At 43.7% G+C, this 17,991-nt stretch overlaps 1 protein-coding gene and 1 non-coding gene across 2 annotated transcripts in view; both read left to right on the forward strand.

Annotated features, from left to right (window-relative positions):
* Positions 1-17,991, forward strand: part of LRMDA (leucine rich melanocyte differentiation associated) — a 1,164,713-nt gene that overhangs the window by 504,780 nt on the left and 641,942 nt on the right. The window lies entirely within an intron of this gene.
* On the forward strand, positions 9,099-9,170 carry TRNAC-ACA (transfer RNA cysteine (anticodon ACA)). The gene has a single exon. It is a non-coding gene; the product is annotated as a tRNA-Cys (tRNA).

A 17,991-nucleotide genomic window follows, 5' to 3' on the forward strand; every position in this document is an offset into this window, starting at 1 on the left:
GTTCGATACTTACTGTACCAAGCTCTGGAGACAAGAGAGAAAAATGAGATCTCCATTGTCAGTGATCTCATAACTTTACAAATTTATAGCTTGTAATAAGTACTAGACAGAGATCTGTTGAATATTCTTGGCCATCCAGGTCTTACTTGTATCCTGTTCTTTCTTTCTTTCTTTTTTTTTTTTAGCTTTCTTTTTTTTTTTTCCATTTATTTGTATTAGTTGGAGGCTAATTACTTTACATCATTGCAGTGGTTTTTGTCATACATTGAAATGAATTAGCCATGGATTTACATGTATTCCCCATCCTGGTCCCCCCTCCCACCTCCCTCTCCACCCGATCCCTCTGGGTCTTGCCAGTGCACCAGGCCCGAGCACTTGTCTCATGCATCCAACCTGGGCTGGTGATCTGTTTCACCCTAGATAATATACATGTTTCGACGCTGTTCTCTTGAAACATCCCACCCTCGCCTTCTCCCAGAGTCCACAAGTCTGTTCTATACATCTTACGCTGCTTTCTTCCCTATCCTAGCAGCAAATGATTATAGATTCTGTAGAGGAGAATTGAGAAGCAAATACCTTGAACTTAGGAGAGGTGGCTACCCCAGCTTCTCTCAGTGGCTCTTGGGCATGGTGTACTCTTGGCCTCCTTTGGCAACCCTCCTCCCCCAGTCCTTCAGAATTCCCACCATCTAGCCAGAGACACGGCCCCACTGAATCTAGAACAGAAGCAGATAAAAGGCCTAATCTGGCGGAGGGCATCCATCCCTCAGACAGCCTTCTGAGCTGTTCTGAAACAGCTGGACCCAAGGAGCTGTTCTCCCTGACGACCCCAGACAACCCCCTGCCTACTTGCCACAGGGCCCTTTTGTGGGGCTCCTGCCTGCAGAATGAATTACATCCAAATGAGTATATCTTGTTTGCATGTTAAAGTCACTCTCTGTATTTAAATCACTAAGGACATTTCCTAGATCTTTCACCATGGAGTGAAGGTGGTCATTATCTAATGGATATTGACAAGCTCGTGCTCTTAGAAAACTAATCATGACATCTGGGTAACTGAGCGCAGGTCAGTATCAGAGCTCTCACTCTGGGTGTTGGGAAGCCCATCAGACTGTGTTGAATTCCCTTTGCTGGCTAAATTGGTACATTAGGGTAAAAACGATTTCCACATTTGCATAGTTGATTTCATTACTATCGCCATTATTGATGCCCAGCTCCTCTGAAAGAAAGGAGCCATAAAAGCAAATAAAATCACTTTGCGATTCCATTATTGGATAAATTACCACATTACTGTCTGCGTTTCAGGGCTAAAGCCATTCCCCACATTTGCATAGTTTATTTCATTATCATTATTAATAACAACAACAATAATAATGATGATGACTAGGATCCTTGAATGAAAGGAACTAGAAAAATGCCACAGCCTGGAGCAGTCTTTATGGACTAGCCTGGATCACTAAGAGTCCCTTTATCTGCTGTGAAAACACAGCTACTTCCTGGAGTGAACCAAAAGCTTTTCACAGACCCCACGTGAAATTGAACTTGTGGGGCTGGTTTGCTGGTCTGAAGAAGTGGCTGCTTACTCATTGTGACTACTGAAGATTGAAGTTGGGAGTCCTTGCTTAGTGACTTGTGTCCCTTTAGGAATGGTGCTCAAAATGTGCAGAACCTCAGCCTTCTTATCAGGGGAATGGGCATTATGATGCTCGCTTTGCAGTGAAGAGCAAAGGAAATGGTGAATGTGAATGGAGTCTGTAGGGCGTGAAGCTGTCCACAGGTTTCAGAGACTTATACCCTTATATTGAACATTGAAGTGGCCGCTGTGGCTGGCATGCTCTCTAATGCTGTGTCATAGTGACAGGAGACATCCTAGCTGGTCCCTTTGGCTGGGAGAATGTTCTAAGTCCTTCCTTACCTCTAAACCAGTATCCTCTAAAACAAGTACGGAGAGAATACTAACTCATAGTTACCAATTGGATATTTACAGATAGCTCCTCTGGTCACAAACATTCCTGGGCTGATTGGGTGGCCTCAATAGTGCTTTTTCTTATACAGCAGTTTTCAATTATGTACATCTTTTTCTCCTTGGCTGTGGAACCAAGAAGTCCAAAGTCTTTTTTGTCTATTAACTCTGAGGTCCTATTGCGAAAGGAAGGTCCACTGGTGGCCGTCTCTGGTTCGCTGGAGAATTTTCCCTCTGGTTTTGTTTTTATTATTTTATTTTATTTCTGCTGCACCAGGGGCTCCAAAAAAATGAATGTGTCAGTAAAGGATTTGACAGTATGTTACGACAGTCATCAATCCACCAAGCCCTGTAGCCATAAATAAGCTTCATACGCTGCCACACTAAAGAGGACAGTTTTTCTTCTCCAGGACATTGAAAATGTCACAGCGAGGGAATTGTTTGTCCCTGTCTCCACGGCAACGCCACCAGCACTTATCATTAACTTTCACACCAAGATTTTAATCAGCGCTCTTTGCGGCCTGAGACCAAGTCAACATCAGCCCAAATTTTCAAAGCCGTTATTCTAATTATGACGAGAAAGCTATAGATTGATGAGCTGAGTTTTCTGCAAGGACTGGTGGCAGTTAATTCTCATGACCTGCGTGGCTCGGGGAGTCTTTCTTAGAGATGGAGTCTTGAAAGTTCGATTATTAGTGACAGCTTGTAAGTGAGAGGAGCCTTATCTCTCCAGAGAGTGTTGATAACTTGAGACAAGGTTTAACTAGGAAGTAGTGAGACAGTGGAAGGAGGGGAGAGCGGGGGAGAAAAGGAAAAAGAAAGTGCACACTCTATCTGCAGCCTGCACCCAGAGTAATGAGAAAATACGGACAGGCACAATTTCACAAGTTGTAAATTCTGGTAGCCTTCAGTTGTAAATTCTGGTAGAGGCTGTTTTACTCGGCTATCTGATAATGTGTGAAAATATTTGTCCCTTTGCTTCATAGGCACGGGCAGGCACTGTGTTCCAGAAAATGCATTCAAATTCCCAGCTCTCACTGCCTCATATTGCTTTTTAGTTTCCTTTGGTAGTGGACCTCTGGAAACAAAAATGGGATTTTGCAATTGAAATGAAGCAGTAATTAATTTTTTTAAAAGACTTCTTTCCATTTCTCTTAACTGACTCTCACCCCAGCTTTTGATAGTATCAAATTTCTAGGGCCTTCAGGTTTGTGATGAAAGGGTAGTTAGAGTAGCCCTTAAAAACTCTCTTCCTTTCTATTTCTGTTGTCTTTCGTGTTCTCTGCCCTCATTCATTTGGTGGATGTATGTACCCACTTTCTTGGCCTTGCGTAGATGATACCTGGGCTATTGACTCCACGCCTTCTTCGAGTTTGCCTTTGTGAAGTGGTGTCTATTTCCTCTCCAGACTTAAGACATTCAGCTGAGCCATCAGTCTGCTCAGGACAGGACTGGGAGAGATGGTCACTGTGTTTGTCATTGAGGTTCCACTAGCCAAAGGTGTTTTTTTTTTTTTTTTTTTTTATCTCCTCATACATTCTCCATCCTTTACCCAAAGGAGAGTGCTGGAAGACAGCATAGTGAGGTCAGAAGAGCCTCATCTGAGATTCTGAATCTCACTTTTAATCCCAGAAGGAGCCTCTCTTTCAAATGGTGATGGTAATATTTGTCTAGTCTACCTCACATATCAAAGGAGAAAATAGGAAGTAAAGTGCTGATACTTAATGTAATCGTTGCATTAAATGTATGTATACCTGAGTGTTATCAGCTGTCTGCTTTTGGGGTTTGTCTTCTCTATAGCTAGAGAATGGTGCCATACATAATGATAGCCATACATAATTCCCCAAATTATCAATATTTTCACATGTTTAAAGTGCTCACAGTTATCTCCATTATCTTTGTTAACCCCCCTAAGAACACTGAGGCACAGAGAGGTAAAGCGTTTTCTTCTGGTCACACAGTCAATTAGAGGCTAACCCTGGCATGCAACTGTCATCTTCAGGTTCCCAGCATGCAGCTCCTTAGACCACACTGCTTACCATATTAATAGGCTGGGATTAACGAAAAAAGCAAACCCAATTAGTTTCTGTTGCAGCCCTTTTACAATCCTGTCTTGTTTCCCCGTGTGTTTATATGTATGTTTTAATAGCATTCCCTGCCTTTTATGCTGAGGTTGCTCGAGGTATGTTTATAATGGTGGCATAATTATAATAATAAAATACAAATCCATCCACAGAGCGAGCTCATTACCGACTGGCCAGGTAAAACAAATAGGCTTGGCGCTGACGCCAGAGTGAGGCAGTTTATTTCCAAGGTGGTGCTGCTTTGAAACACAAGATGCTTTGCACTTTCAGCAAAGAGGCCCTGTGTTCTGAACATAGCTGGAGTTTGGGGTTCAAGGTCAAGCCAGTAATTGAGATGTCCGGCCGAGTTGCTTTAATATGGTCTGGCCCTTTTAATCTCTCTTTTTCCAGGGGACAGATGAGAAGCAGAAGGGGAAATCATTCCTCCTCGTTCTGTGTAGCTATTAGATCTTTCCTCGAATATCCAAGTAGGTCCTTTGGCATTCAAACTTCTGGACATAGAGTTTCTAATGTATACAAAAGGGAAAGTTATTGTTATAAACGGAGCCATGGCAGAGAGAGAGTGTGTGTTTTTTAAAATGCCTGTCTGTCCTTGTTAATTAGAAGTGCACATATTGGGAAATTAACTATGAAATACTAAAAATGATAAATTATTCCTTATTTGAAAGTATAAATTAAAGGTTTAGTGTATATAAAATTTGTCATGTTTAATTGCAAGTTCAATTAAAATTCAGGGTAATGATGATTTATACAGGTTTCTGTGTAATTTGATATTCATTAGCTTAGCCAGACACATGCTGATATTAGCTCGTTAATTATGTTTCCTTTTGTTGAAGGCAGCCTTGTGAAAGCAATCTGCTCAAAGTTTTCTAAACTCATTCTGCTAAATGAATATTTGGCAGCTGTTCATGTTATTGAGATGGTCACTGTGGCTTCATTTCACTCATAGGCAGCATCAATCATACCTTCTCTGTGACAAACAAGGGTTTCTCATTACAAACCCATTTATGAAGGTTATGGCTGACATTAGAGAGTGATTGCCTGGTACTCTGCTGTTACTTTTCAGTATCGTTGGAGTGGAGCTGCCTTTAATATCGTGCCTCCCACATGGTCAGAATGTTTAAAACCCGTGAAGAGGGAGGGCAGAATCACCACCGTGGTGGCCTCAGTTCTGTTTCTGACACCACTGGCTCAGACTTGGGAATCAGAGCCTGGGTCTCAGGAGAAGGATCCAAACCTCTGCTTAGGCTTCCAAGGTGCTCTGTATCCAGCTAATAGGTGTGCTTGTTGAGATCCATAGAGGTTCAGAGGTTCTCTTGTTAGAAACACATTGACCCCGAGCAGTGGAGTTGGGCATGACTCTTGGAGAGGTAAAGGTGGAAGCACTGGGCTGACTGAAAGGTGAAGGGTTCCAGAAAGAAGCAAGCATATCAACCATTATGGTAATGAGATGGAGGAATCACCAGTTAGCTGGAAAATGTTGTGTAACAGACCTGTGCCCTGTGTCTTTGGATGATTTTAAATATTTTATGCACTTTTCAGAACTGTTATCACATGATCCGCATACTTGGGACACTTTGGAAAGGCAAGTCTTGTCTTTTAGGTAACAGCTTTCTTCCCCACCCAGCTATAAAGCAGGTATTATATTTTCCTTTTGACAAGTGAAGGGAACTGAGGCATAGGGAACATGATTGACTTGTCCATCGTCACTTATGTGGATACAGAAAATGGCCAGACCTGGGGCTCTTGGCTTTCCTGCACATCACAGTGTTACATTGAGGCCTCTCACAATAAGGTGCTTATTTCCAATTGTGTTTTCTCTCCACCAGGATCCTCTTGTAGGGAGGAGCCAAACACTTGGTAAAGGGTAGGGATGTTGTTGACTCTAGGTTGACCCGTATTTTAGTTTCAGGCCATTTGCATGCCCATAGGTAGGGAGTCTGGTTTATGATGGGAAACTGCAATGGAAATCCCTTAGGTGAGATTGTAATTTTGTGTCTCTGTAGCTGTATTTATACCTTTGTGCATTTTTAAATTGGAAACTTTTAATGACTCTTATTTATTTATTTATTTTTCTTTAAGAGCCATGTCTTATGCACTGAGTCTTGCTTTCAGGCGTCTCTTTCTCTTGAAGTCATTGTGGAACAAAGGGTTGACGAGCTGTCCACCAATGCTGTCCTCTTCCTGTGAAGGGACCGCATGCCCTCTTGCTCTGAGTAGAGCCCGGTGAGCATCGGCTCAACATGCTCTCTGGGCCCACCTGCCAGTGAGAGGACAGGACTCTGAGGCCGGAGGGTTGGTGCAGTCACAAATGGACAGAGCCTAGGTCCTCGAGTCACTGTGTGGAAGGCCGCCTGTTAGACACGTATCAGACTGGATTTTTTGTAAGAAAGAAGTAAACATCTGTTCTGTTAGGGTCCCAAACTCCGTGGTTTATCTATCACAGAAGCTCACCGTACATGTGTGTTAGTTGCTCAGTAGTATCTGACTCTTTGCGACACGTTGGGTTGTGACCCACCAGGTTCCTCTGTCCATGGACTTCTCCAGGCAAGAATACTAGAGCATGTAGCCATTCCCTTCTCCAGGGAATCTTGCTGATCCAGGGATTGAACCCAGGTCTCCTGCATTGCAAGCAGATTCTTTACCATCTGAGTCATACCTGTTACTTTCTTTATTCATCCTACAGATATCTGTTAAAAACTTTAGGCTAAATCTTAGGCTAAATGTTGGGGGCCTAAAAGTGAAAAAAAAATGTTACTATTCCTGCCCCCGGGACCTCAACAATAAAGTAAAGGAGTTATGCAAGTTATGCAAATATTTCACCCTAGTGTAGCAAGTGCTGTCAAATGGGTTTAAGAGAAGCACACCCTAAGAGGGAATTTTTTTTTTTTTTTCTGAAATGTCTCATGAAGTAGAAGATTTTAAACTTTAGTATTACAAGAATTTTTTTTTCTAGATTAGATCATATGTAGAAATCTCCAATTCATAAAATAGAAATAAATTGAAGAGGCTTTGGTAGAAAATGGGGCCTGTAGCTCACAGAACCTCCCTTTGCACCCCCTTGGCCTCCTCTGGGAGGTGTCCCTGCAGGTGTGGAAGCCTGGGGCTATGGAATGCCATCTGAAAACCTGCAGAGAGAAATACCAGCCCATGGTACAGTGTCCTTTCAATGATTTTTTGTTGCTGTTGCATTTCTATAGGTTAGGGTCCACAGTGGCTCTTTTTATAGAACGCTTGTCTGTAGTCAGTGGAAGTTTGCTTGTTGTTGGATGGATAGTGTTATTCCTGAGCTTTTTTTTTGACAATTGCTAGCTACTTGACCTTGGACAAATCCTCTAACCTCTTCTAACCTGCTTAGTTTCTTTATATGTGAAACAGGTATAATAATGGAGTCTATCCTGTAGAAGTTTTGGAGAATTGAGCAAGTTAACATACACAAAGTTAATAATATGTACATTTACCAAGCTGTCATGTGGTGAATGTTCAACAGTATTGGCTATCCCCACGCCAAGTATTAAAAACACATTATATTTGTGAGTACTTCAAAATTTTGACCAAATAAACAAAAGGATACAAGAAACTAGCTCAACATTTGGGGAATGATATTTTAGTAATAAGATGCTGTAACCTGTGACAGCTAATTTGTGATTTCCTTTTGATTCTATGCATCAAATTCATCTGATGGTTTTCTGGAACTTGGAGAGATTGCAGTTTTTCCTCACTGTATAATATAAGGAAGTGCATCATAGGAGAAACTCAGTTTTGTTTTGTTTTTTTCTCTGTTATTTCACTTCAGCCCCCAGGCCCTTATGGCTCTAGACTATGTAACTTGGAACTTTTTATTTTTAAATTTTACCACCTATGTCTTTATTAATACATTTTGTCAGTGTGGAAAGCCCTCTGGTGGTCAAAGTAATTCCTCTGTGGCTCTTAGAGACAAGTGGAATAAAATAATTTTCATGTTAAAGATCTGTGTTCAAATTCTATTTTTCTCTTTTGCTGACTTCTTTGTCTAATTAAATCATAAAGTAATTTTCCATGGGAACAATTTCATTCGAAAGGTGTCTGGGGACCAAATAGCCGTAGGCCAGTTTCCCTGGTCCAGATGAAAATGTGTTAGTGAGGATGTTAACATTTTGGATGGTTTATGTGCTATCACCCTGGGAATGGAAGTTAGTATCGTACACTGTAACATGAGGATCCTGAGACCTTTATATTGTGTTAAAGCTGCAAGGAGAAACTTGGAGGTTGTCCATTTTCTAGAAAGGGAAACTGAGGCCCAGGAAGACGTGATTGGCTTAAGATGTTGTCATCAAGGAGAAGAGCTGTGAGCAGAAGCCAGGTTTCCTGAGTGCTGTTTCCTGTGATCTTCCAGCCACAGTGCTTGCAAGGTGTCATAGCTGCATCAAGCCTATAAACCCCTGGTCTCCTGACAGGTCTCAAGGTGGCCAGGTCTCATCAAACCAAGCCAGACGAAGTACAACTCATACACTGTCTATGGGTTACTCTGTCTCTTGCTTGGACTAAGACAGCATGCAGGATTTTCTTTTTCTAGTTTAGTGTTGAAACTTGGTTGGTTGTGTCAGCTGGAATGATCTGGCATGAACAATCACCCTCAGCATATCCTTGCCATTAAACAGCATTTCTTGGAAAGGATGTACATTAATCTTGACTGTGTGCTGGCCACTGCAACTCATCATAAAGATGAATGACTGATGGGTGACCTATGTCTGGTGTCCTAGGAGGGTGGATACCTTGGAGATGCAGAAACATCTGTTCTGCTCTGAAATTGGCAAGACAAGCTGGCTTGTCCCTCCCTTGCCTGATGCTATTGCCTGAGCTTACATTATTTTTCTTTAAGGCTTTGGCTATGTCTGATGTTGGCTGGGCCTGAGGCCATTTCTTTCTGCACCCATTGTGACATGGTATGAGCGCAAGGAAGCTGGAGGGGTGGGATGGGGGTTCCTTCTGGAGGGGTGGGATGGAGGATGCTCTCCATCCCAGTTCCTGGGTACTAGCCAGTACCACCTGGGAGGTTTCCATGGTGGACTTCCCTGGTGGCTCAGATGGTAAAGCGTCTGCCTACAATGCAGGAGACCCAGGTTCAATCCCTGGGTTGGGAAGATCTCCTGAAGAAGGAAATGGCAACCCACTCCAGTATTCTTACCTGGAAAATCCCATGGACGGAGGAGCCTGATAGGCTACAGTCCATGGGGTCACAAAGGGTCGGATGTGACTGAGTAACTTCACTTTCACTTTCTTTCACCTGGAGACTGAGGTGCCAGAGGCTGTGTGAAAGCTGCAAATTCGGGGAATTGCCCGGAATTCTGTTGTGTTCCTGGATTGTTTTTCTGGATATAGATGCATTTTCTTGAGAAGCTATTTAATTCCTTACACCGTCATTACTGTCCTCGTGGTAAAAACTCATAGGAACAGGGTTGGTGTGTAATGCTTAAATGAATTAGATAGCATTTGTGAAATAGTAGCCAATAAAATGGGAATTCAGTTTATTTAGCATTGTCTTATTTGGGGGCAGGACTCTGAGCTAAATCACTCACTGTTCCTCAACCAGCACACATAATTTGAGTCCCTATACTGAAGCTAGGCCCTGAGAAAATCACATGTGGCCCCTGCCTTCAAGGAACTTGAACATGATTTCCTTTGCATGAGAGAGTCTTGCATGCCTGCTGCATGCACAGGATCCTGCTGGGTGACTGAGGCTGTAGAAGTCCATGCTGTCTGTAGCAGATGCTGTCGGTCTCCCGTGTCCCCTAAAGTCTTAGAGTTTCCATGCACACCACCCAGTGACCAGCCACAAGCACCTGCAACTGTTTGTCTAAGAGCTACTCTGGTCACTGGAGTGCCACTGCCTGTGGGAGGGTAGGCAGGACTTGCCAGAGAATGAATGTCCCTCAGTAGCAGCCTCACCTGCACCAGTGATTGACAGGAGTCGGGAGATAGACTCCCTGTCTTCCTCAACTGGGAAAACTCTGTGGCACATTCTTTTCTGTCTCAGAATGTCCCTGGCTGCAGTGAGCTCCAGCTCGCCAGCATGGTAACTTGCTCGATAAAGCACCATGCACCAGTATTCACTTCTTTCCCTTCCCAGTCTCACTTCCCTCTTCCCCCACTCCTGGGGTCACCTCCCCTCAAATATTGTGACTTGAATCTTTGTCTCAGCGTTTGCTTCTGGGAGCACTTGGACTCAAGAGTCTTGCATGGTCTACAAATTCCTTTGGTAGAAGTCATATTCTGATGAACCTGGCAGAAGATATGCACAGTGCTGGGGTAGAGTAGGAGGGATACATGGTTCAACAGAAACATTTGGGAAGATACTTGGAAAAGGTTACATCTGAACTAGGCTTTTAAGGATTTTTAGGATTTTTGTTAGGGAGCTCTGATAAAGGGAAGGCATCCCAGGCTGAGAAAGCAGCTTTCTCAGAGGCCTGGGGGTGTGAGGGATATGAGGTGTACTCCGTGAGCATCTGGTATGGCTGTGGTTCAGAGACCATTGGGTAGGATGAGGAATATAAGGAGAGATACTTGGGGATCTGATTATGGGTTTGAATGTGAGGCTGACACACACAGAAGGCAGTGGTGAGGCTTCCAGTCATCTTAGCAGTGAGGGGGTAATATTGTCTTTAGGGATGAAGGAGCAGGAATCATAATACATGAGAAATAAAAACTTTGGAAATGTGAGACTATGGTGTGACCTCTAGTTGCTGGGGATTTCAAACTGAGGGAGAGAAAGTGTCACTAATCAGAGTAACCAGGGAAATACCAGGGAAGGGGTAGAAGCCAAGTTGAGTCTATTCATACACGGAATAAAGGGAAGTTAGAAGCAGGGTATTCCAGATAGCACATGCAAAGTCCTGGGGGCAGGAATGATCTGGAATCGGGGGCTCCTCTTGACTTTTATGGGTTCCAGGCTCTTTGGCCCACTTTGTAGGCCCCTTCCTGCATAGTGTAATCAAAATAAATGATGTAAAGACAGATCTACTAATATTATACATTAAAACCTTTTATTTGGGCCTAAAGTTAATTTTTTTCCCTTCTGCTCCTAAAAGAAATGTAAGCATGTTCTGTAGTCACCGAAAGCCTCATGGACTGTCGGCAGTGTGCTCCCTATGCCTGATGGAAAAGTCCGCCCTGCCTGACTTCAGGGCAGCCTGTTGATTCTGTTTCCCTGAGGCTGAGCTAAGCTGTCTCCCCTCTTCCCATACTGCTGTGGGGTACCTCGGAGTTCGTCATCCAAGCCCCAAAAGTCCCGAAGGCACAGTTCAGGACCGCCTATCTGGGTGCCCCAGCAGCTCATGTCACAAAGTCCCCAGGGAAGAGTAGGGGGATGGGGAGGAGTCACGGAGCCCAAAGAGTTATGTCTGAGCTTTTGTCGGTTTAGGTCAGTAGGCAAGCTTGGATTTGTGGTCTTCCCTCTCAAATACCTTATGAACTTATCCTTCAGAGCGCTTGTCCCTCCGTGCACATGTGGACGCTCTGCCTTTGGCTGCATTGCCCCTACTTGTGCACTTCCATGGTCAGTGGTGCCGGGGAAGCTCTTTCCTGCCTTCCTGTGTTTCTTCAGAAATGATGACAGAAAAGGGAAGGTTTGTAAGTGAAGTAATATCATCTGAAAAAAGGTGTCTGCAAAAAGCAACCTCAGTGAGAAGACTGCCCGATGTTTTTTTCTTCCTCCTTTTCAAAAAATAGTCAAAACACAGGCAACACATACTTGTAAAAGGATCAAAAAAAGAGAGAAAATTGCAGCTGGCGGTTATTTTCTCCACTGTTATTTGGTTGCTCCTTAGCTTCCAGCTGTTGAAATGGCGCATTTATAATCATGGGTGTTTCACTTCTCCTGGCAGTGTGTTGTGTTTTACTCCAAGTTTAAAAATGAACTTATGACTTCATTAATCCCATGTGCTGGGAAAAGAGAGGTGAAACCTTTTCTGTCATAAGATTTGCTTCCTAAGGATGTACATCTACTGCAATGTAAATGCATAAAATTAGGATTTTGGTGAGCAGGGACATACTTTAACAGATATTTTTAGTTCTCTCTCCAAAGTTGATAAGCATAGTTCGATGCGAATGTTTTCTCCAAATATCTGAGCCCCATTTTCTGGTGAGATAGAAGATCTGTTATATTAGTACCCCCCCTCAGTTATCTGTGGGGGATACGTTCCTAGACGGACAGAGGTTGCCTAAACCATGATTATACTGAACCCTATATATGCTATGTTTCTTCTGATACATACACACCTATGGTAAATTTTAATTTATAAACTAGATAGAGTAAGAATATTAAATTGCCAGTATCACTAGTCTTGTGCTTGGGGACCATTATTAAGTAAGATAAGGATTACTCAAAAAAACAGGTGCTGTGATACTGTGACAGATGATCTGAAAACTAAGAGAGGTACTAAGTAACTGTAGCTACTAGTTACCTGTAACTAATAACTGCAGTTACCTGTCAATAAGTGACAGGTAGGAAGGACTCACCTTCCAGCAGGAAAGAGGTGAGATTTCATCATGCTACTCAGAATTTGATGCAACTAAAAACTTCAGAATTGTTTATTTCTGAACTTTTAGAGGTTTTTGGACCATGGTTGACCTCAGGTAACTGAAGTGGCATAAAGCAAAACCACAGATGAGGGGGAACTATCTCTAGTTTCTTTGTATGGATCCAAAATTATGAGTGATGTATCTTTGTCAAGATGTCAGCTAAAGTACAGATTTCATAGTTAGCTAACATCTCTTGTGTCCTTCTTTACAATTGCTCTTTCTTTGTAAACTGGATTGACTTAAGATTATTTGGTGTCTGAGTTACAAACAACTTTATCAGTGGACAAAAACTCTGTTAAGTAATTATTTTAAATGAGGATGAGATGGTTTGGTGGCATCATTGACTCAATGGACATGAGTTTGAGCAAACTCTGGGAGACAGTGAAAGACAGGGAAGCCTGGTATGCTGCAGTTCATGGTGTCGCAAAGAGTTGGACACGACTGAGCAACAAGTGAAGAACAATAAGTCATTCAAATGTATCAGTAAACAGGTGTTATTTTGGAAACACAGGGCAACAGAACCTCTAGTGGCTATGGCCCCATGAAGAGGTCAAAGGCTATATGGTGAAATTTAATGGCAAAAGAAAAAAATACCCCTCTCCACCAATAAATACATATTAGACCATTAAAAAAAATGTTTGTTTTTTTTTTCATCTCGCTGGATTAAGTTAGTATGTCATCCTGGCTACAACTAACATAGCTTTTTGTTATAAAGCCAGAGAAATTTAAGGCTGACATGGACCTTAGCAATTCTTATGTGTCACTTTTTTTTAACAGTTGAGAGAACTTGAGGTTCAGAGATTAAGTGACTTGCCCAAGAACACAGCTTGCAGCATCAGCTCATCATGACTCTGTGTTTGCATTTCCAAGTTTGGTGTCCTTTTTAGAGTCAATTACCCTGTCTGACCTGAATTCAGGTGGCAGAGCCTGAGGAGATGAGTGGATCATGGAGGTGAGTAGTGATGATCTCTTCAAGAGGTTATCTATCCCTGTGGTCCTGCAGGGAATAAGAGAAGAATGCAGATAGCTAGGATACCAGGCCATCAAGTAGGTGTCGTGGAGGTGGCCACACTCACTATGGACATAGTGAGGGAGACATTCCACCTGGTGATGGTAACAGAAAAGGCTTCTTGGAGGATGCAGTATTTGAAATAGGTCTGGAAGTAGGTAGAGTTTTTATAGGCACTGGAGTGGACCTTATTGGTGCCATTGGTGTTAATCCTGTCCAGGGGCACACAGATCTGTAGAGGAACTGGAGGGGCTTGGCGGCTCTCATAGTCCTTTTTCTCCTGCATCTTAGCATTCAGCTCTGGGGGAATGGATGCAGGGAGCTCCAGGCCTTGGGCATGCATGTGTGTGTATGCGTGTGTCTTCACCACCTCTGCCCACAGTTGTTCCTGTGAGATGCTCATTCTGCAAGCACAAAGCGCCAAGGTTAGGCTGTGGATGCGGGGGGGGGATTTCGGGCACTGGCAGCAGAGGTTGTCCCGCCCGTGTGGCTCTTGCTGGCGAGGCCAGCCCTGGGGCTCTGGGCCAGCAAGGCTGAGGCGGCAGAGGTGGAGACGGCCCCCTCCTGGAAGCGGGCGTTGCCTCCCCATGCCTCGTCTCCAGGAGGTCGCCATCTCCAAAGATGCTGTCTCGTGTCCTGTGGATGGAATCAGAGCTGCCTTAAAAGAAAGAGAAAGTTGCTCAGTTGTGTCTGACTCTTTGTGACCCCATGGATCAGTCCATGGAATTCTTCAGGCCAGAATACCGGATTGGGTAGCCGTTCTCTTCTCCAAGGGATCTTCCCAACCCAGGGATTGAACCCAGGTCTCCTTAAGGAAGACTGAAAATGACTTAAAACCCACTCCATCCCTCTGGGGCTGCTTGGCACACATCTCCTAGTCTGCCCTGCTTTTCTGAGTCTTTAAAATAAGTTTTCATTAATTTGAGCAGCAAAGGGAAGTAACCTGTGGCTTATAAATAATGGCAACAGCTTTATGGAAACACCTAAAAATCACCAGGGGCATATAATAAGAAAGTTCTCCATCTCCAGGTGCAAAAACATGCTGGTGATTACTTGTTGAGCAAGACCTTGTCAGCTTTTTTATTACAATACATTATTGGGTAATAGTTTTAAAATTATTTATAGAAAGAAATGGAGCTATGTAGAGAATTCCATCATTTAATATGTTGTCTGTGAATCTCATTAGCCTTTTTAGCCTAGGGTTAGGAAGAAAAATAGAGAGTTGGCTGTATTTTGAAGATGGAGCTCTATATACACTTTTTGTCTGGGGGCTTGTTGACCTTCTGTTAAGTTGCTTCTTTGTGAGTCTTTCTGTGTTACAGCTCCAGTTTCCATGGTATTTACATAAACCTAGCAACAGTTTGCTATGTAGAAGTGGTGGCAGGAGCTACGATCTCCTCATCCAAGGACTAGGAGCAGGACAGGATGCCTGCCCTGTGGGCCATATATGTAGAAAATGTCTCTTCCAGGTAACTTGGAGTGTGTAAGGATTGTGGGGGAGCAGCGGGGGTGCCAACACCACATGGCGTGTGTGTGGCCTCTCCCCTGTCTCCCAGTGACAGAGGCAGGTCCAGTGTTCTGTGTTTTGGAAACCCATCCTGAGAGTTCTCCCATATAGCAGCACACCAGACAGCCTGGATGTGAGCAGCACTGGGGTTCTGGCTTCATTGTTGCCCTGGCCATGTTCTCTAGTTCTTGGCAGAATCCCATCCTGGGAGTGGGTTACTGTAGAGAACACAGCTCTGTCCTTTCCATGGTCTGTGCTACATGCTGACCCCACAGCTGGCTGTCTGAGCAGGCTTTGAACTCAGCTTCACATCCCAAATGCTCCTACTAAATTGAGAGCTAGCTTCCTGTATCCAGGGATGTTAGTGAAGTCAGATCAAGGTTGAAACTGGAATCCAGGGAGGGAATCATATATCAATTATCATTGTCCAGTGTAACGTATCTACTAGCCCCATGCCAGATACTAAGAGAAAGCCCTGCTGTGGAGGCAACTGGATCTGAGGTCAAATACTGGCCCTGGAATGGTATGTTTAGTCCCTCATAGCTCACAACAAGGCATAAAATTGGGGGAAAATCTACTTGAAAAGGATTCATTAGAAGCAAATACAGTAGAAGGCAGAAAGAGTTAGCTTGGAGCACAGTGACTGCAGGTAAAGAAGCCTCTGTAAGCCTCAGTTTCTTTGCCTGTAGACTGGGAATAATGGTATGTACCTCCTAGGTTTCTGAAAGGGTTTACTGAGGTAGTGGAACTGAAGTGCTCAGAGCTGTGCCTGGCACCTGGGCAGCTGGTGGTGGGTAAGTGTGGAGGCTCACTGGGGCCCAGTGAGTGAAAGAGCCAGGTCTGAAGCCAGGGAGTCTGGTTGCCGAGCTGCTGCCTTACTGCTGAGATATGATGCTGCCCAGCACCTGGTGGAGCAGATGTCCTGAACTGAGTTGTGAACAATGGCTAGAATCATGCCAGACAGAGAAGAGGGGCTTTGATCTTGGCGGGTGACAGCATGGTGTAGGGGAGCATGACTGTGGGGGCCTTCCTAGGGACCAGCCCCATTCTTGTCTTCGCTCACCCATTTAATTTACAGACATCGACAGACATCTCACTGTTATATTTCAGTGCAGGTACTGGGCATAAAGGGAACAGACATGGATAAGACAGTTCCTCCCTCAGAGAGTCGGCAGTTGCGGGAGGACGATGAGGACAGTGACATTATTGATATGGAAGGTTTATCCTACAGGGTAAAAGAGAAAATAGTTTTTTCTGAGGGCTTACTGAATGTCAGGCATGTTTTACATGTTGTAACTCATTTAATCCTCACAAGGACCTAGGAAGCAGGTGTCATTATGATGTCCAGTTTTGAGAAAAGGAACTGAAGTTCAGAGAGAGGTTTAGTAACTTGATTGATGTCATAGAGCTAATAAGGGACAGAGCTAGGATGCCAGGCTGGGCATCCTGGTCTGAGTTCCTGCTCCTAACCCTTCACTGCATGGTCTTATATGAGGCCCATCATGGAAGCTCCAAAGGTAAAAGGAAAGTTGAATTTTGATTTACTGAGAAACAGAAGGGCAGTGTAGGCTCATTTCATTTGCCTCAATGGTCTGCATATACTGATTCTTTGCATTATTTGGAAAGTTTTTTAGCAGTGTTGATGACTTCATCTTAAAGATGAAGTCTGTGTGTGTCTGTCCAAACATCAGTACAGAAACTCTTCAGCACTTGGTGCTTTAGGGTTCAGCTCGCTTGTTCTTGTAAGATGCAGAAATCCTTCAGTATAGGGGAGTGACAGTGGGCTTTTAGATTCATGGAATCTCAGTGAGGGAGTCTTTGGAAAGACTCATCTCATGAAAACTCAAGGAAACACTTCTCCAAGAAAGCTTTCTGGAATCCTTAGCACATTCTGTAAAATTGTTTTTATGGTGAAAAGATGGCAGCTTTTGTAGTGGTATGTATGTGAATGGATACATTTCCTTACTCCCTGGGATTTGTGGTCTGGAGGAGATCCAGAGGCGGCTCTGGGGATTTGGAGAAATGCTCCAGTTTGCTCTAGTCCGTGTGATGGCCTCTCTGCCATGTCTCAGCGGGCAGGATGTTTAACATGTTAATTTTAAAAAATGCATTGTCCCTGAGTTATTAATAAATCTCCCTCTCCCCTTCCGCCTTCCTTGTTACTCTTATCTTTGTTGCTCTCTCTCCCTAACCCTGAAAGTCACCATCAGCTTGACCAAATCCCTTGCATTGAGCTTAGTCTGGTTCATTAGTTTTCTTCTGCTTGTAGTTGAACACTTAAGCTTGATTCTCCTTGTGGGTGGTGTTTGGGGTACCTGTCTCCCCCTGCTCAGGCCACCCCCACATTCCCAGGCCCTGGCTTGGCAAATACATCCTTTTGGGCAGGGTCTCTCCATTCATCACTGACTCCATAAAGACCTTCAAAGCATCTTCAGGCTAGAAAAGGCTACCTTAAGCAAACCTACATTGCATACCACTTTCAAGATGTCCAGATTTGTGATTACTCACATGAACTGTTTTGTTTATGACACATTGAACTCACATTTATAATTTTTTTCTTGTGAGCCCCTCATAAGCGGCCTTTGGTGATGCCCATGGCTTTGCAGGTGCAGAAGAGACAAAGGACAAAAGTCTCCTTCCAGTATATTAGTGACTTTGGGATAATAGATCTGGCAGGAATCTAAGGGTCTGATGCCGGGTCAGTTTGTAATCTGTCCATTCCAACCTCCTCCATACATTTTACAGATGAGGAATTCAAAGTACAGAGAGGAAAATTGCTAAGACAGTCACACAGCTGGTCATGGCAAAGCAGCGTTCAGGATCTCTGTGCTCATATCCTTAGCACTGCACCATATCTTAGACCCTCCTT

This window comes from Odocoileus virginianus, chromosome 7, assembly GCF_023699985.2.
Source record: "Odocoileus virginianus isolate 20LAN1187 ecotype Illinois chromosome 7, Ovbor_1.2, whole genome shotgun sequence".
NCBI classification, from domain to species: Eukaryota; Metazoa; Chordata; class Mammalia; order Artiodactyla; family Cervidae; genus Odocoileus; species Odocoileus virginianus.